The sequence below is a fragment of the Acinonyx jubatus genome, chromosome C2 (genome assembly GCF_027475565.1).
Source record: "Acinonyx jubatus isolate Ajub_Pintada_27869175 chromosome C2, VMU_Ajub_asm_v1.0, whole genome shotgun sequence".
In the NCBI taxonomy this organism is placed as follows: Eukaryota; Metazoa; Chordata; class Mammalia; order Carnivora; family Felidae; genus Acinonyx; species Acinonyx jubatus.
Window position 1 is genome coordinate 39,749,629 of NC_069384.1, and position 20,688 is coordinate 39,770,316.

At 37.6% G+C, this 20,688-nt stretch overlaps 1 protein-coding gene across 4 annotated transcripts in view; it reads left to right on the forward strand.

Annotated features, from left to right (window-relative positions):
• The first annotated feature begins 345 nt into the window (after positions 1-345).
• The window catches only part of HTR1F (5-hydroxytryptamine receptor 1F), a 153,859-nt gene continuing 133,516 nt past the window's right edge, over positions 346-20,688 (forward strand). For 3 of the 4 annotated variants that reach the window (XM_053220701.1, XM_053220702.1, XM_053220703.1), the window contains exon 1: positions 354-829. The gene's annotated coding sequence lies outside the window, so the exon portion shown is untranslated. Of the gene's footprint in view, positions 830-20,688 lie in introns of all 4 variants that reach the window. The other variant, XR_003426807.2, reaches the window with a different exon arrangement.

Consider the following 20,688-nt stretch of genomic DNA (forward strand, 5'->3'; position numbering starts at 1 on the left):
ACATCCAAATCAAAATACTAGAGATGTATTATTCTGAGACACCTGGAGGGCAAACCACAATGGATGCCTTACAATAAACCCTTGAATGAACCCAGGTCCCATTACCCTGCCTAACTCCTTTGTCATCCTTCCCCCAATCTGAATTCTTTTTGAGGAAACGCCCGCTTGGTGAAATTGTGGATAAACAGATCTCTAGGCCCACTCAGTGAGCGGTTCTCAACCCCACTTCTGAAGACCACTGCCTCTAACTCCCCCTTCGCTTTTCTTATCTGACCTCGCCTCATTCCTAGCCACTCAACCAAAGAGAGCGGCAGAGAGACTTGGAAGAACCAAAAGGAAAAGGAGACCAAAGGCGTTTTCTTCTAGATGTTTTCAGAAAGGTGTTCACGTCATTTCCAGATTCCATGAAGAGATAATCTCCAAGGTATCACTCAAATTAAGGAGACGGGACTTTTTCCCTCCCCCGCCCTTCTCCACGCACCAGTGGAAGACGAGGGAGGAGACGGCTAAGAGGAGGAAGGGGGAAAAGTGAGAGAAGCAAGATGAGAAAGGGGTGTTGAAGGAAGAGATGAGGGCGAGCAGAGAGGAGTGTTAGGGGTGGTGGCGAGCCCCCTGTGACCGCCCGCTCGCCCGCGCTCGGGACCCAGCCGGGCGCGGCGCCCAAGTTCCGCAGCGCGCAGCGGGCCCGCGGCCCCGCGGCCCCGCGAGTAGCCCGGACGCGCGGCTCTCCGGCCGGCAGCTGCCGGCGCCCCGCGCGCTAGCGCCCGCCCGCTCCCGGCCCTGGAGCGCCGCCTTCCCCGCTCCGGACTCCTGCGGGGCAGCGCCCCCGGTGAGTGTGCGGCTCGCGCCCGGGCCTGGCCCGCGGGTGGGGAAGCGGAGCCGGGGAGCGCGGGGCAGCGGCCGCCCGCGGCGGGAGGGCCCGGCAGCCCCGCGCGGCCGGAGCAGGATTCCGGCACTTGTTCGGGGCGAACGAGCCGCGCTGGAATGCAAGAATTGCCCTTCCGCACTCTGCCCGCCGCCTCTGCTCCCCCGGGGCGAAGTTGCCGGGAGCAGGAGGGGTCCTGGGCGGAGCAGGTGCTCCGGGCTGGGAGGGAGGGGCCCCACCCGGGCCCAAGGGCGAGGGGTCCGACACCCCACTTAGGAGGGTGCAGGCTTCCGGCGCTCCTACCTGGAGGGGCGGCTGGGGTGGAGAGAGACCCGGCACCGGCCGGAATCCAGCACTGGAGGGTCGGGAGAGTCTTCGAATTCATCCCCCGGCGGGATGCTTCTGGGGAAAACGGTTAGAGAAATGTGAGGAGCCGGGAGGAGGAGTAGATCGGGGGAAGGTTGCAGTTTTCTAACTTGATTTCCCGCGGGTACGAAGCACTGAGGTAAAGGGCAGGAGAGAGCTTCCACCTCGCGGCCACGAGGGGCCTGGGAGGCTGCTGGTCCTGCCCGACTAAGGAAGCCTGCCTTCCCGTTCAGGGGGGCGGTTGAGTGAGGGTGGCTATTCAGGGTTCCGGCCCCCAAAGGGGCTACGAGAGCCGCATCTGTGGGCCCAGAAAGTTAAGGAATGAAATGGAGGAGATGAGGAGACAATACATACGGAGAGGAGTATTTTGGGTGCTTCAGATGCTGGATTGAGGTTTGGGGTTATTTCCACTTGCGCGAAAGAGGCGACCTTTGATAGCGGTCCAGAGAACTAAGGGTGCATTTCCGCGCACTTGGGAAGAAACCTTGAGAAGACTTCGTTTTCTGCATATAAAGTATTTCTCAGGCACTTTGTCGATTGTCACATCGTTAAGCCGATTTGTTCAGTGAGCATGTAAGATGACATAAGCAGGGGAAGTCACCAGCCACTCAAAATCACTTTTTCTGGACTATCTATGTCATCATTGCAGTTTGACTAAATTTTAGTGGGCGTGCTATACCCCAAACCGGGAAAGTGAAACAGATTCAAGACGGGTTTCACTCTGGTTTCATTTATATACAAATTGAAATTTGATTCGGCGAACCCAAGTGTAAATCCTTAAGTTTGAGTTGCCCCTTTTGTCCACGTATTTGCTGAACAAGGAGGTCTGGACTCTGAGCTGATTTTCACTGTGAACTGGGAGTGTCAACGAGCCAGCTGCAAGCCCGAGGAAGACTTTCCATCCCTCTGGTCTTAAAATTGCTGTTCCTCCTTCTCTTTCCCTTTCTCCCTCTCCAAACTCATAAGCAGGTTTGAACATCATCACTGTGTATCTCCTCCAAGGAAAGTGGAGTTCTTGCTCCTCTCCATCCCATTCACACCTGTGTGTCAACGTTGGTCCTGATAATGAGAGTAGTTATTCACTGTTTCCAATCAGAAGTGGTTTTCTATGCTTTACGTGGCTTGTTTGTTAAACCCAGCTGTTTCTAGAACAAATGTTATTCTTGCCTGGTATCAGCTTAGGAGTTGTCAGATTTTGTCCAAGAAATTTTAATATATTTCCCCACACCTTCTTTGGTCGGTATGAATCATTTGTCAAGCCTCGTCCACTGAGACTTACTACAGAACTAATGAACTTAGTTATATCAAAGGGTCGTTCCCTTTCAACAGTATGTAAAGAGCTCTGATGGAATGAAGATTTAAAGAAGAGTGCAATTTTTGACACTTTAACTCAGTAGGCAAGTTTTATAGATGCCTGGGATTGAGCAATAACACATTTGTAAAGGCAGCTTTTTCAGTTTTAAATTTTTAACTGGAAATGAGAGGAGTAATAGTTTGCATTTTCTTATCTAGTAAGTGTGGTCCCTCTTGAATGTGATTAACTATTACTGAAATCACTTCAAGGATTTTTAAAGGGCACTTTCTAGTGTATTAGTAATAAAGGGCTAGTGTAAAACAACATGGATATGGTTATATTTGAAAGGCTATGGCAGGATTCTCTTTTTTTCAATAAGAATTTAAGGAGTGGAAAGGACACTGATTGAGGCAGAGTAAACAAGATGTAGCTTGTTGCTTCCTGATTGCTATTAACTGAAAGCACGAATAATCCTTAGGTCAAGACCTGTAGGGAAGCATCTGTAGTGATCTGATATAGAACCACAGCTCCTGTGCCCCACAGTGAGAAGCCTTCCTTTTCCATTCCCTCAACCCTAAATTAGACAGGAAAGAAATGCTCACTTCTCTAAAAGAGACGAACTCTTGAAATGCAGTAGGGAAACTCAGAATTGGCATCTGCAACAGAAATTATTACTTCCACTTGAAAAGGTGCAAAGAGAAATGTCAGAGCCTACGACCGAACATAAATAAGCAAAAATTGTATCAATGAGTACATGTAAGTATTAAAGAGAGAAGACTATATCGATCTAATAATTTCTCGGTGGTGTTTCCTTCTCTCAGAAGTAGTTGGTGGCCTTTTTACCCATGGTATGCACTTTCTGTTTTCTTCTATGTACAATAGGAAGCCATTAAAGCATTTCTATTGGGCAACAGTTTTACCAGGATCCTCTTGATACCGGATCCTCTTGATACTGTGTTGAGATAATTTGTATAAAGACAAGTGGGACAGTAGGGAGGCTGTTAGGGAGCTAGTTCAAAGCCTAGACTTTGATCAGAGTGATAGCTGTGAATATACCATATCCTGGATATATTGGAAGTAAAGGTGAGAAGACTCCATGATGTATTAGACATGGTTACTGACAGAGGAAAGGAATCAAGGTTCACGCCTAGATACATGATCAGAGCAGCTGAAAGAGTGCAGTTGTCACCCACTGATATGAGAGGAGTCAGGAGAAGCAGTTAACCTTTGAGCAGCCTATTCGATCTTCAGATGCGGGCATCTCAAGAGTAGTTGGGAGAAAGCTCAGGGAAAAAGTCAGAGTTGGAGATAAAAATCTGTAAGTCACTACTATATAAATGACATTTAGAACAATGGGACTTTATGAAATGATTTAAGGGGAGAATGTATTTAAAGCATCAGACTGAGAAAAGAGCTCTAAAACAGCCCAAAATATGGACACTGAAAAGAGTAGGAACCAGAAAAGGAAACTGAGAAGGAGCGGTAAGTGAAACGGGGAAATCCAGAAGGGTGTAATATCATGGAAGCCAGAAGAAGAAAAGTATTTTAAGAAGGAAGAAGTGAGGATCAGCTGTCTCCAATGCTGCAGAAGAGTTAAATTGTACGAAGACAAAGAATTACCTTGAAATTTTATTTGGCCTTGAAAAGAGCTATTTCAGTTGAAACGGTGGTGATAAAAGATTGACCGATATGGATTGAACAAAGACTAGTGACCTTGTGATTTCAGTCCTGGGAATTTATCTTACAGATATATTGGCACTTAGGAAAAATAATATATGTTCCAAGTTACTCCCTGCAACTTTTTGTATGGATAAACAATTGAAAGCAATAAATACTTGTAAATAACAAACAAAATTAACTATGTACATCCATTCAATGGAATACTATCCAGTTGTTAAAATTATTAAGGCACCTTTCTATGTACTAAGATGAAAAGATTTTCAAAGTATATTAAAGAGAAAAAGTTGCAATTCAGTATGCATGGTATGTTATCATTTATAGAACAAAGGAGAATGAACCTATGTATGAAAGTATATATTTAAAAACTGGATAATAGTGGTTGCCTACAGGGAGAAAAACTGGGTGTTGGGATTCAATAATGAGAGGAGGATAAAGTCCTGTATGTACTTGCTTAGTCTTGTATATACATTAATATCTTTGAGTTATAGTTATTGAAAATACTAAATAAAAGTTTATATGCAAATCACACAAAAAATTGTAGTTTAAAATAATAATGAGGAAAAAAGAATGGAAGATGAGGAAGCAAAAACTCTGTATAAAATAGCTTTTTCAGGAAAAAAGATGAAAAGTGGCTAGAGCAGGCCATGGGGATTTGTTTTTAAAATGGGAGCTGTAATGCTGGAATTAGGCCAATGGGAATGAACCAGGCAGAAGCAAGAGTTGATTTAAAAAATAGAGAGGGAGTGAGAAGGACTGTGGGAGCAAAGTCATTTAATAATTGGTAGGGGATAGAATTCCAGAACTGAATGAGTGAGAGAACTAGCAACACTAGGAATAGGGACAGTGCATTTTCCCACAAAGCCCCAGACTTGTATCAGTCCTTTGGTCAGCCTCCTATATTCCTAAAGTGAAGTGCTGCCTGGGACATTTGTAGAAACTCTTCTAATTGACGCCACTGTAAAGTCAGTTCTTATGTCATTTGTTCACTTAACCTCTCATCAGATCTTTTCTTACCATCGTTTGGCATTCTCTGCAGTCCTCCAAAGCAGCCTGAGCACAGCTGGCCACCCTTCTCAAAACTAATCCTGTCTCTGTCCCTGTCCTGTGCTTTGCTCTCAGGATGATTCCTCTTTAATGGGAATTCAGACACTCCCAGGAATGAAGCTCTCTCCACTCTTCTGACTCCTGTGTGTTTAGTTGCTCAGCTACTCTCCTTCCCTCTTATCCTATAGTCAAGCTGACTTCCTCTCTGCTTTGGATCTACCACTGCCCCATTGCAATCTGCACCTTGCTTCATAAGCCATTCTTTGTATCACCTGCAACATTAACTTCTTCTTTATTTAATGACTCCATTGTTTAAGTTGATTAACATTATATCACTCTCATCCTTAAAACAAGCAGACAGAAAAGCCTGTCATGATCCTGAACAATCCCTGTATCTAGTCCTGTTCACTCCTTTCCTCAGTCAGCTTCTAAAAAAACTAATTTTTATTTCTTGCCACCATCTCTTCCCCTCCCATTAACTCCTTTCCCACCATAGCCTGGCTTCCACCCCTACCATACCATGAAACTCCTGTGGCAACTGTCATCGTATTTTTTATTTTTATTTATTTAAAAAAAATTTTTTTTACGTTTATTCACTCATTTTGAGAGAGAGAGGGAGAAAGCATGATCGGATGAGGGACAGAGAGAGAGAGAGGAGAGAGCGAGAATCCCAAGCAGGCTCCACACCCACCAGCATGGAGCCCACTGCGGCGGCTCCATGAACCAAAAGATCATGACCCAAGACAAAGTTGGACGCTCAACTGACTGAGCCATCCAGGCGTTCCATGTCATCATATTTTTAAACCAGAAGCTACGAATCACTGAAACCTTAGCTTGCTAAACTGTGTAGGAACATCTGGCAAAGTTAACCATTAACCATTCATACCTTTACTTCCATTAGACTCAAAGATAACTTCCTCGCTCTTAAACAAAGTTAGTGGCAGCACTTTCTTGGTCCAGTTTCTTTGTCTTTGAATTTTACTTCTCCATTCATTTGGTGATCCTCTTCCACTATCTATCCTTAGCTTTCTTCTCCATTCACTGCCATTTTTCTAATTCTTCTTTGGTGAAAGATCCCTTTAAGAAACTAGAAACACAAAGGAACAAACAACAATGTTATTTCCTCCCTAAGAAAATAATGCACGTAAGTACAAATAATTGCAGATCATTTTTTGTCAATTGACAGACTCACCAAAGTTCATGTATGGGAATTAGGAATCCTTGCTACACCTTATAAAATAATATCATTAGCTACTGTGGTTTCAGTTACCTCCAAATGGGTCCTACTTATATCAAATGTGACACGTCTCAATTCTAACATTGCCCATTAATAGTTCTCTGCGTCTGTACCCAGGTCTAACACATACTACCTTCGTGAGTTTGTCCATAAAATATAAACAAATAAAAATAACTTTCTTATCACTGTTAGTGAAAAAATAAATATTACTGCCACAAATAGTAGGCAATAATAAAAAAAGTAATACAACAACAACAAAAATAGTGATCTTATTAAATTTTAATCAGGTAAAATTATTGCCAACTAAAAGTCTTGAGCCTCAGGCCAACTTGCTCTCGGCTTATTAAAAGGGAGATAACAAAAGTTAAAAACAGATCTTCAACAAACTGTAACACTCTCAAAGGGAAAGAAAACTGAAAAGGGAATAAATTCCTCACTTTGTTATTCAGTTTTATTTAATGCCATGACATAGTACAAGTCAAGTCATGTCATGTAGCACCAATGGAACTTGGACTTGGGAAAATTTCCCTGTCTGCTGCATATCCAGCTCAAAACTCCTCATTAAGCTACAGACCCTAGAGATCACCAGATGGACAGATAAGGACCTCTAGGCGCAGTCAACAGGCTCACAGTTAAACTCATCTTCTTTCTCCCCTAAATGTATAAGTTTCTTGTATTCCATATCCCATCAGAGAAACTCCCAATTCCTTTTTTAAAAATTTTCTCCATACCCAGCCAAATCCAGTCAGTCTGATGGGTCTTTTGAATCTACTTTCCTGATCATCCATTACCTTACTTCAACTCAATATGCCTGGCCTGGACCCTTTTAAGTATCTTTAACTTCATCTCCCTGGACCAAGCCTTGCCCCCATGAGTCATTTGCCCCATGCTGCTACCAAATTAATTTTAGAGATTAGTTCTGTCCCATGCTTAAAATCCTTTGATGGCTTCCCATTTCCTTCTGGGAACAAGCCAAACTATTTAGCTTACTCTTGTGGCCCTCCTTTATCTGGATTTCTGCTCCAGCTTCCTTCCGATCACCCCATCTTGCCCGTCTGCCAGCTATGCTTCAGCAATAGGGAACAACTCACTGACGCATGGGGTTTTCCTCTCTGTTCTTCACTTAGGTCTGAATATCCTTCCTTCTACCTGGGAAATTCTTAGTCATTTGCCAAAATTCAGATATTTGTTTTCCTTTCTAGACCCTTCCTATAACTAGAAAACAACTCCCTTCTGCTAGCTTCCATGCTATACTCACTGGCTATATGTATTTTTTATTTATTTACTGATGTCTTCTCTCCAGTTACACCAGGGTGTCCTTGGATGCCACAATTGAGTCCTATTCATCTCTATTTCCCCTGACTGAGCGAACCATAGTATTTGGCACGAAGGGCATCAAAGACAAACTTCTCTGACTCTCCTGTTGCCTGCAATGAAAATGCCTGTAAACCAGCCACAACCCTGAACACTTCACAAAAACCCTTAGATGGGAGGGTGATTTTCTAAAAGTCATTGCAAAAATGTCTCTTTCTCTATTCAGTGGTGCCTCTGTCTATGGCATTTCACTGTTTCAAACTATTTCACAAAATTAAAAGACCAAGAAACTCAGAGAAGCTTCCTAACATAATCTGCTGTATCCACCATATCTGAGCCAGATGGCTGTTTTTCTTATATAATAAAACCTCAAGGGAAGAATATTATATAACTTCACTCAATAACCCACTTTAGTGTTCAACTACCTTTACTTTTTTATACAATGTAAATGGACATTGCCGTGGTTGTTTTATTTGTTTATTAAGTGGACAATACATGGTTACATTTTCCTTATATCAATTTTTCATCTATCTCAAAACAATGTCAACTAATATTGAAGAAAACTATCTCAATTAAATCAAGATTTATTGATACTCACTAATGTTTGACAAATGTCTGCCTGTCAGCTATTCAAGATGTAGAGATCTTTGGCTCCAGTTCAACCTGAATCTTTCCTCTCTTTTTGCATTATTACCCAGTCTTGTAATTAATATATATCAATGTATTCACACACATGGTGAAAACTAATAGAATAAAATCTTTGAGATAGAGGTTTTACATAAGTAGAAACCTGTGAATACACTAAGACAGTCAAGGTTATGTGCAAATACCTAGCTATCAAAAGCCCTAATTTTATAATTATTTTTTTACTCTTACAATACTTTTTGAGGCATCTGTCATATTTTAAAAAGTTTATAAAGTATGATTTTGTTTTCTGAATGCCGTAGCAAGCAAAATTCCTGATTACTGCCTTGATAGCTAAGATAATTTCAGAAAAACACTGATTTGGCTCATGCTTACAGGCAAGGATGGTTTAGTTATGTGGTACAAGTAATAATGAATAGGTGGGTTGCATATTTTTATAACTTCTTAATGTGTGAAATAATGAGTTCCAGATTTGGAAAGTGGTCATTTCAGCATTCTCTCTGAGAGTTTGTGTAGCCACTGCAACACAACACGAATAATTCAAGGCATCTTTTAGCTGTTCTTTGGCTTCTGGGCAGCTATGCTTGACAAGGCAAGGACCCGTCAATCTTTATCTTTCTAGTTGAAATAAAAGCAATGGATCTCTTTACTCTTACCTTTCTATTTTGAGAAAAATAGCTTGAATTTCAAATGCTTCAAGAACCATTTTCTCTCAAATTCATCTGTGGATCTCCCTTTCCCCCTTTCCTTATTAAACTCAATCAGCCACCATTAGTCCTAAAACACAGAAGAGAGAAGCTCGTATTCTTCCCTTCATAAAGCATAATCCTGGAAGGGGCTTTCAGATGAAAGGGTTTAAGTTCTGACAGACTTCATTTTTGTCCTAAAGAAGGTTAGCAAGATTTAGCTAAAATCTATGCAAGTTTCCTTTCTATGCTTTTCCTTTCAGTATACTCTGTCACTAAAAGTACTTGCAACCTTTCATTAAATATCCTTGCTACCTCAGGACCTAAGTGGAGAAAATCTGTCAAGATTGTTGCACTTTTTAAAAAGTATATAAGTGTTTCACACCATTGCAAAGTTATAGACAGACAATAGTTCTGCACTGGCTAAAAAAGTTTACCTTAAAACCAGTATCACACATTGGAACATTAGATTTTTTGGAAGAACATCTAATTTAATGTCAGATACAAATATGTAGAATTCATAGTGAAACAGTAGGGAAGTGTCTTCTGGATGAATAAATGTATGATTGTCTATAGCATAGAAAAGTGGTATTGAACCTCACAAAATGTAAATAAGAGGTAGAAGGAATGTTCCTGCCCTGGACAGAAATTCATTGAGTAGAAGAAAAATTGACAAAATTAGAACTACACATACTTCCATGAATACAAACAGAATGGCTTGAGAATTAACTGATAATTTTTATAGTTGCTTTCCAACGTATCATTACATTTTATCTTCACATCCAGACAGAAATGATTATCCCCATTTTATGGAAGAGGGAAGTGATACCCAGAGATTTAAGTTGTTTGTCTTAAATGGTGAGGGGCGGGGGCACAAATACACATTTCAACTTGGTCCAATCATCTTCCAACCATAGAATATGTTGTCCTTTGACCCTAAAGTATCTGAGAAAAAAACTGCTTCTTCTCTGGATTCCTTTTTAAGGTAGATTTTTTTAAATCATTTTCATTGTTAGGTTTAAATAAAAAATGAATTGCAAAAGTTACACTTAAAACTGAAGAGTATTTTTTCTATTACTTACTTTACAGATGCTTTCAATATATAAAATGTGATTTTATTCTAATAACATTTTCCTGATTATTGAAAACATGAATATATAAAATCACTTAAAGGAAATAATAAAAGTCTCCACAATTCTATCACAACCTTCTCACAAGAATTGAGTATCATATCTTAGTTTTTAACAAACTTTTGCTGAATTGATAGCCAAAATTATACATCTCAACTCTTGTTATGTTGGTGTATTTTTCCTTTGATTACTTATAAGGTTGAATATAATTCCTTTTATTTTTATGGTCATTTGAGTTTCTCCTTTTTGAATTATCAATGCTTTTTTTGCTGTAACTATGGACATGTTTATGTTTTTTCAAAGCTCTGTCATATGCTGTAAATTTCCCCCTTTGTTGACACCTTTGAACTTGTTCCATGATTGGTGGCACTTAAGTTTAAATTTTATGTGGTTTAACATTTCAGGTTTTTACTTTGGTTTGGTTTTAGTTTCATGAAACCAAAAGTAAGTTTACAACTTTCCATCTGAAGATCAGTTGGATATTTGTTCATATTTTCCAATAGCTATGATGTTATTTTCTATTTAGCTCTTTGATCAAGCTTTAATTCATTTTTATATATCATTTATGACCTTTTATCCCTAAATATTTACCCTATTGTCTTAATACCATGTTTTGAAAGGTCATTCTATCTTCACTTGCAAGAAATACTAAATTTATTGTCTGCTAGGTGCTCCTGTTTGCAGTGATAAGTTCTGTTTAGTGGCTCTCTCTCAGTCGTTGCAACAGTGGCACTACTTTTAGATATTGTGAATTGGGCATTAGTTTAGCAACTGTATTCAAGGGTTTTCTATCATTCTCCAAAATGTTGTGTATTCTTTCCTGTGTGTTACCCCTTAGTGAGCACGGGTAATTTTCTGAGATATCAAAAATTTGAGTTTCTTATTGGAATAAGCATTTATTTATTTATTTATTTATTTAAATGTTTATTTATTATTGAGAGAAAGAAAGCGTGAGCAGGGGAGGGGCAGAGAGAGAGACAGAGAATCCAAAGCAGGTTCTGTGCTGTCAGCACAAAGTTCAACATGGGGCTCAAACCCATGAACTGTGAGATCATGACCTGAACAGAAGTCACTCAACCAATTGAGCCACCCAGGTGCACCTTCAATAAGCATTCTTTTTAAGTTTATTTATTTATTTTGAGAGAGAGAGTCAGTGCATGCATGCAAGCTGGAGAGGGGCCGAGAGAGAGGGAAAGAGAGAATCCCAGGCAAGCTCTGCACTTTCAGAAACCGTGAGATCATAACCCGAACCGAAGTCAAGAGTCAGACGCTTAACCGACTGAGCCACCCAGGCGCCCCTAGAATAAGCATTTTGAGTACATGTAATGTGAAAGGACTAACTGAATTTCCCTTGTAGGAATATGATATCTCTCAACTTATTTAGGACTTATTTCTTATTGTGAATTAAGTTTTATAATTGACTTTTTATGGGTTCTACACATTTCTTTTTTGGGTTTTTCCTAGGTATTTTATGTTATGGAATATTAATATGACTTATAAGTATTTCTTATTACATCTTCTTGTGCTTATGGCTAGTTCACAGAAAAGTCACTTATTTTTATTCATTTATCCTTATTCTATTTAATGTGACAAATTCTTGTTAATATAAGTGAATTTTTATTCTCTTAGCTATTTAAAATAGACAATAATATATTCTGAATCCAAAAATTTTGTCTGCTTATTTTTTAAGCAAAAACAATATATAATTATGTTTATAAAGCTATTCTATTAGAATTACTGTATATTATTCTCAAAAGTAGAAACCAAATAGTGTACCGTTGAAGTCTAATGTTATTCTTTAATTTAGAAGTTATTTTGAAGAAAGTGACAAAGTTTTAAGTTTTTGTATTTAAATATTTTCAGTGATGCTTATTTTTATTATTATATTGTGACCAGAAAATGTGGACAGCATGATTACTATTTGAGCTGCTTTTAGAAGGTTTTCTTTTTGTTTTATATGTGTTGAATTGTGTGAAATATCACTGCACACTTGAAAGACAGTGAATTATGTGCTGTGTATGACACTAAGAAGCAGTGTATTCATCACTTTTATATTCTTGTTATTTTATGCATATTTTTTTAACTTTATTTTTTATTTTTTAAAATTTACATTCAAATTAGTTAGCATATAGTGCAACAATGATTTCGGGAGTAGATTCCTTAGTGCCCATTACCCATTTAGCCCATCCCCCCTCCCACAACCCCTCCAGCAACCCTCAGTTGTTCTCCATATTTATAAGTCTCTTCTGTTTTGTCCCTCTCCCAGTTTTTATATTATTTTTGTTTCCCTTCCCTTATGTTCAACTGTTTTGTATCTTAAAGTCCTCATATGAGTGAAGTCATAGGATTTTTGTCTTTCTCTGACTAATTTCACTTACATAATACCCTCCAGTTCCATCCACGTGGTTGCAAATGGCAAGATTTCATTCTTTTTGGTTGCCGCGTAATACTCCATTGTATATATATATATATATACATACATACATATACATGTGTATACATATATACGTATATATACATATACACGTGTATATATGTATACGTATATACATATGTATACGTATACATATGTATACATATACATATATACATATGTATACATATATACATATACATATGTATACATATATATACATATGTATACATATGTATACATATATACATATGTACATATACATATACATATATACATATACATATGTATACATATATATACATATGTATATATACATATACATATATATGTATGTATATATATACACATATGTATATGTATGTGTGTATATATATATACACCACATATTCTTTATCCATTCATCCATCGATGGACATTTGGGCTCTTTGCATACTTTGGCTATTGTTGATAGTGCTGCTATAAACATGGGAGTGCAAGTGTCCCTTTGAAACAGCACACCTGTATCCCGTGGAAAAATGCCTAGTAGTGAAATTGCTGTGTCTAGGGTAGTTCTATTTTTAGTTTTCTGAGGAAAATCCATAGCGTTTTCCAGAGTGGCTGCACCAGCTTGCATTCCTATATTCTTGTTACTTTATATGATTAACTGTTACTTATTTATAGAGATCCATTAAAGTCTCCCTCTACAGTCATTATTTGTCTATTTCCCACTGGATATCCAGCTTATGGGTCTTTTGTATATTGTGGTGCTTGATTATTGGGCACTTAAAGATATATGATTGGCTAGTTTTCCTATATGAAATTTATTTAATCTTTTATTTTCATTGAATTCATCTTATCTGATATTATCCTTCTTTTTTATAGGTCTGCCTCAATTTGTTGGCCTGAATCATTTTATAGTTGAATTTTTCTTACAAACAAAATATTATTAGCTTTCACCTTTACCTAATCTGGATAGTTGATCTGGGTATCTTTCCCTTTTAATAGGTGAGCTTACCTTACAATTTTAATTACCTTCTTTAAATATCAGATTCCATTATACCTGGACCAAAAATTTTTCTGTGTTTTCTTATTCCTTCTTTTGTCACTATTTTTTGACACTGATGGATAATTTCTTGATTTGTTTATTTTTTGATATTATAGCCAAGTAGAGTTGATGTGTATTCTATTAGAAATTGATATAGATCATTGCTTAAATTTCTTATCATTTCTAAGATTGTGTGACCTGATAGAAAGTGAAGGGAACAAATGGTTTCAAAAGAAACTTCTTTCATCAAAATGTTATCATCTATTCCATTTAATGTTACTGCCCAAGCCACAATAAACTTCAGTAGTGTCTAATTCCTTTCTTGGCCAAATGACACATTTCTGGATTAGCATGCCTCTCAAGGCTCCAAGGAAACAGCAGGTATGGGAATAATACCTCCCCTTCCTACCCAAACTTTCTTTTGCTGCCATTACTTTACCCACATGTATGGTATGTCAGATAGAGCCTGCTAGCACTCTCTTTGCTTCATTCATCCCAGATACACAGCTTTTCTGAAAGAGGTAAAATTTTAATTACTTTTCACTATGCCTTCCATCAGATTGATTCACACTATTTCAAGCAGAAATTCCTGAAATTTGTGCCAGGAAGATGTCAGGTATCACTAGTTTTTAACAGTAGCTCAATCATTTTCTTCTTTACTGGTTTATAAGTTATTTTAATATGAATTCAAGTGGGCAAAGAACTATATGCAATCTTGTAAAGAAATTCCTCAAGCTGTGGCTTTGACCCGGTTTATACATCATGTGAAGAAAGATAAATTGTAACTTTGCACAGGTGTTATTAATTTTAAGAAACATTTGGCCAGATGTGTATACATTGAATTCTTTAGCTGAGATAGAGCTTCTGTCAGCTCTTATAAGCTTAGAATACTAAAACTTTCTTATTTTCCCCCAAATGATCTAACTCTTTTTTAATGTACCAATTGATCATAGACTAGGTACTCATATATAATCCTGATTTCAGATACTTCATTAACTTCTCTCTTCTCATAGTTCAAAACGGCTACTTACTTCATACTTCTTAAATTCTCAGTTAAGATATTTTCAGTTATATATGAACAGTGGTCATAAAATTAGGACTTATCCAACACTCTGGCTCACTGCTTCTTTAAATGATTATTTTTAAATCTTCCCTTGCAGTTCAGTTATTTTTGGACATTCAATAGAGTTCTGTTGTGAAAAAAGCATTCCTACAGGCAAGTTCGGAAACTACTTGAATTCAATAGTTCTTGGCACAATGACACATTTAAATTGCAATTTGAAAAAGGAGCAAGGTAGGGTTATGAGTAAATAAGGGGAATAAAGGAAATTGATGGATTTTGTTTTGTAATAGTGGGAAGTCTTTGCAGCATAAAGGATATGACAATAATATTTAAAATGTGAACTGATGAAAACTCAGCTCTGAAAGATACGTAATAACAAAGGAAAGAGATTAATATTAAAATTATTTTTAAAAATGCTTTTAAAGATTCTGGATGAAAATGTTTGACTAGTGGTGTTCCAGTAAATGTTTACCAACCAACGTTGGGAGGGAGAGCAAGAGCCCAGATTTGTAAAGTTTGCCGATTTTCCTATTGCAAACAGTGTATCATGATCAATTTTTTTTTAATTTTTTTAACGTTTATTTATTTTTGAGACAGAGAGAGACAGAGAGCATGAGTGGAGGGGGGCAGTCAGAGAGAGAGGGAGACACAGAATCTGAAACAGGCTCCAGACTCTGAGCAGTCAGCACAGAGCCTGAGGCAGGGCTTGAACTCATGAACCCGAGATCATGACCTGAGCCAAAGTCGGACGCTTAACCGCCTGAGCCACCCAGGCACCCCGCATCATGATCAATTTCAAAGTAACAAAATAAAGTCACTGAACACATTTGGGAAGAAATGTGCCCAATGGTTTTTGGCCAGTGGGAGCTAAGTCCAGCATACCTCTAGTATAATCTTAATAACATTTTTAAAAATGATTACCAGACTATGTAAGATCTAACTGGTAAAAACAAAGGATATTTTATACCTGGTACTTTCATATTTAAAGTAAGAACAAGGCAGTGTGATGCAATTCAAAGTGATCAAGACCATTAGGACCCGAAACTGATGGGTTTGAATCCCAGCACCATCACTTAGTGTGTGATTTTAGCAAAATTACCTAATTTATCTAAGCCTTAATATATTCATCTGTAAATTTCTGAATAACAAAAGCTATTTCACTAGCATCTTGTGATGACTAAAAGATATAATACATAAGAATGTAGCTCATATATAAGTAGATATTAAATACTTTTTTCTCCATCTTCTGTACTACTCATTTCCTGTCCTAACTCATTAGAAAGTAGTGAAATGAGGTCAGAATTGATGTAATATGATTAGTAAGGAAATGGTCATGTCTCTAGTGTTGGCACACCTATGTAGCAACCTGAAAAATTGCTTTTATATAGGAGAGAAAATTCTTTTCTTTTTAATGTTTGTTTATTTTTGAGAGAAAGAGCATGAGCAGGTGAGGGGCAGAGAGAGAGGGAGACACAGAATCCGAAGCAGGCCCAGGCTCTGAGCTGTCAGTGCACTGTGAGATCAGTATGAACTGTGAGATCATGACCTGAGGGAAGTCAGGTGCTCAACCGACTGAGCCATCCAGATGCCCCTAGGAGGGAAAATTCTTGAGAAATGTAGACACCACCGCAAGAGAAGAATTACTTACATGTTTTCCTTTCCATTTGTGAGGTGTCAAAATAAAATAAACACAAAACTTTGAGGAGTTGAAGGGACACGTGGCACATGGATAATCTTTACAACTTGATGCTGTTGCTTATCATTTTGGAGCCTCTCTGGTGAAAGAAATAGAAGACAAAAAATGTAGAAAGGGTATTGAATGTATCAACCTGTGGTATTTGCCACAAAAATACAAGTCCGCAAAAGGTAGGAATAATATGTCATGGGAATTCATGGAAGAAAATAACTTTTGGCTATCATAAACAGGAGAGACTTAACCTCATATCATTTGAAATGATAGTTGCAGGATTTTGATGAGTAGAAATTGTCAGATTTGGAGTATTTTCAGTGAATCAAACAAAAAATATGAATTGACACAGAAGTATGAGAGATTTTTTAAATAAAAACTTCTGCTCTTTTTTAATTTTTTAAATGTTTTATTTATTTTTGAAAGAGAGAGAGAGTGGAGGGGGGAGGGACAGAGAGAGAGGGAGACACAGAATCTGAAGTAGGCTCCAGGCTTTGAGCTGTCAGTACAGAGCCCAATGTGGGGCTTGAACCCATGAACTATGAGATTATAACCTGAGCTGAAGTCGGATGCTTAACCAACTGAACCACCTAGGTGCCCCTGAAAGATTTTTTTTAACAGAAAAGTGAGTAACCTAATGTATTTCAGTTGCAAACTAGACCCAGGGTAGGATCAGGAGATACACTACAAAAGTAGCTTGGTACCTAATTAACAAATGAGCCTATGTGAGGTTTTCCATTTCCTATGAAGTTAACATATTTGAAGATGCATGCACTATATTAGCTGCTTTACATATGTTTCTGTTTAATTCCCAAATCAATACTAAAAAGAAAGCATCATCTCATTTTATGGAAAAGGAAACTACTGCCAAATTGAACTTGGATGACTTAAGGTTATACAACTTCTCAGCAGAGAGACATTGAAAAGTTTTGACCAGGGAGGTTACGTGATGGGGAGTACAAATTCCTATAGTTATTTGATATTGGCTAATTAAAATTCTTAACTGAATTTTACACAAAATGTAAAATTAGAAGCTATTGATTACTGCAGACACAGAAGCATCATTCTTCATGTAGCAGATGATAATGTCTTAGTAGCTTTCCTTATGGAAGCAAGAGTGACAAACCTAGCATTTCACTTCCTCCCTCTTTACAGCATATCATTGAAGGTGTTTTTGTCCTTTCTGGTATATTAAACAAGTTATCTGGGCAATTATTTCAGGATTTTTATCTAAGTTTTCTTTGAGGAATACATTAATCCATCTACTCTCCCTCAATGACTTAGTTTGGATTAATTTTTCAATGTCATTTGAAGACAGCCAAGCCTTGAGGAAATTTGAAACATGACAAAAGCATGTGGTTAAGCAAACGACAACATATGCAAATATATGATTCTAGTGGAGAAGAAGGACTTAGTTGAGTGGCTAGGGAGATATCATTCTCTGTGGTTGTTCTTACTGAAATCACCAGTGATCTCCAAATGGGTAAATTCAAAAACAACCTTCAACTTTCATCCCATCTTATCACTTGGCAGTATCTGCTATAATTTATAGAAGTTACTTCTTTTTTTTACAACCACTTTATTGAGGTAAAATTCACATGTAAAAAGCTGTAAATATTTAAAGTATGTATACAACTTGGAATCTTTGGACATAAGTATACATCTGTGAAACTGTCACCAAAATCCATGCCATAAACATATCTGTCACTTCCAAAAGTTTTATCTTGCCCTCTTCATTATTTCTTGGTAATAAGAACACTTAACATAAGATCTACCGTCTTAGCACATTTTAAAATATACAGTACTGTGTTATTAATATAGGTGTTGGGCTCCTGGGTGGCTCAGTCGGTTAAGCATCTGACTTCAGCTCGAGTCAGGATCTCATGGTTTGTGAATTCAAACCCCACATCGGGCTCTGTGCTGACAGCTTGGAGCCTAGAGCCTGCTTCAGATTCTGTCTCCCTCTCCCTCGGCCCCTCCCCCACTCATGCTCTGTCTGTCTCTCTCAAAAATAAATAAACATAAAAAAATTAAAAAAATAAATAGGCGTTATGCTGTTCAATATGTCTTTAGGATGCATTCATCTCCCATAACAGAAACTTTGTACCCTTTGACTAATACCTCTCTGTTTTCTCCTCCCCCTAGGCCCTGGCAATCACCATTCTACTCTCTGTTTATAAGAGTTTGACTATCTTAGATTCTTCATATAAAAAGGATCATGTAGTAGTTATCCTTTTGTGACTGGCTTTTTCCATTAAGGTAATATCCTACAGGTCTATTCATGTTGTTGTGAATGGCAGAATTTCCTTCTTTTTAAGGCTGAAAAAATAGTATTCCAGTGTGTGTGTGTGTGTGTGTGTAAATATATATATACACACACACACATACACACACACACACACACACACACACACACACACATATATTCTTTATCCATTTGGGTGGTTTTTGATCTTGGTTTTGTGCATAGTGCTGCAGTGAACATAGGCATGCAGTTATATTTTCAAGATTATAATTTTAATTCCTTTGGATAGGTACCCAGAAATAAGATTGATGAACTATATGGTAGTTCTGTTTTTAATTTTTTAGGTACTCTTCATGCAGTTTCCATAGTGGCTACAACAGTTTATTTTCCCACTGCAGTGCACTAGGGTTCCCTTTTCTCCACATCCTTGACAAATTTGTTATCTGTTGTCTTATTGATAATAGCCATTCTAACAGATGTGAAATTGTATTATTCTGGTTTTAATTTGCATTTTCCTGATGATTCATAATGTTGAGTACTTTTTAATATACCTGTAGACTCTATATGCCTTATTTGGAGGAGCATCTATTCAGATGCCCAGGGTTTTTTGTTTGTTTGTTTGTTTGTTTGTTTTGTTTGCTTTTGCTCTTATATATTTTGGATATTAAACTTTTATCAGATATATGACTTGCAAATATTTTCTCCCATTCCATAGGTTGCCTTTTCATTCTCTTTATTGTTTTCTTGCTATGAAAGATTTTTAGTTTGATATAGTCCCACTTGCCTATTTTTGCTTTTGCTGCCTGCACTTTTGATTTCTTATCCAAGAATTACTGCTAAAACCAATGTCAAAAAGATTTTTCCTTATGTTTCCCTCTAGAAGTTTTAGTGTTTCAGGTCTTATGCTTAGGTCTTTAATCCAGTTTTAGCAAATTTTTGTGTATAGTATAAGATAAAGGTTCAATTTCATTCTTTTACATGTGTATATTCAGTTTTCCCAACACCATTTATAGAAGAGGCTGTATTTTCCCTGTTGTGTATTCTTGGCACCTTTCTCAAAGATCAAGTGACACTTATATGTGGATTTTATTTTGGGGCTCTCTATTCTGTTCCATTGGTCTATATGTCTGTTTTTATGCCAGTACCATACTATTTTGATTATTGTACCTTTGTAATATATTTCAAAATTAAGAAGCATGATACCTCCATCCTTGTTCTTCTTGCACAGAATTGCTTTGGCTCTATAGGACCTTTTGTTGTGCCATATAAATTTTAGGATTGTTTTTCTATTTTTGTGAAAAATGACTTTGGGATTTTGATAGGGATTGCACTGAAATCTGCAGATTGTTTTGGGTAGTATGGACATTTGAATGATATTAACTCTTCCAATCCATAACACAAAATGTCTTTGTAGTTATTTGTGTCTGTTTTTTCTGTAATCAGTATTTTATGGTTTTCAGTGTACATGTCCTCTACCTTCTTGGTTAAATTTATTTCTAAATATTTTGGGGTTTTTTATCCTATTGTCAATGGGATTGTTGTTAGAATTTTCTTTTCAGATAGCACGTTGTTGGTACATAGAAAAATGTAATTTTTATATGCTGATTTTGTATACTGCAACTTTGCTGAATTCACTTTTTAGTTCTAATGAGGGTTTGTGTGTGTGTGTGTGTGTGTGTGTGTGTGTGTGTGTGTGTGTAATCTTTAGGATTTTCTACATATAAGATCATGTTATCTGCAAACAGAAATAATTTTACTTCTTCCTCTCTCATTTGGATTCCTTGCATTTCTTTGTCTTGCCTGATTGTCCTGGCTAGGACTTCTAGTACTATGTTGAATAAAAATGATGAAAGCAGGCATCCTTGCCTTGTTCCAGATCTTGAAGGAAAAGCCTTCAATTTTTCATCATTGAGTATGATACTAGCTGTGGGCTTTCTGTATGTGGTCTTTATTGTGTTGAGGTAAGTTCCTTCTATACCTATTTTGTTGAGG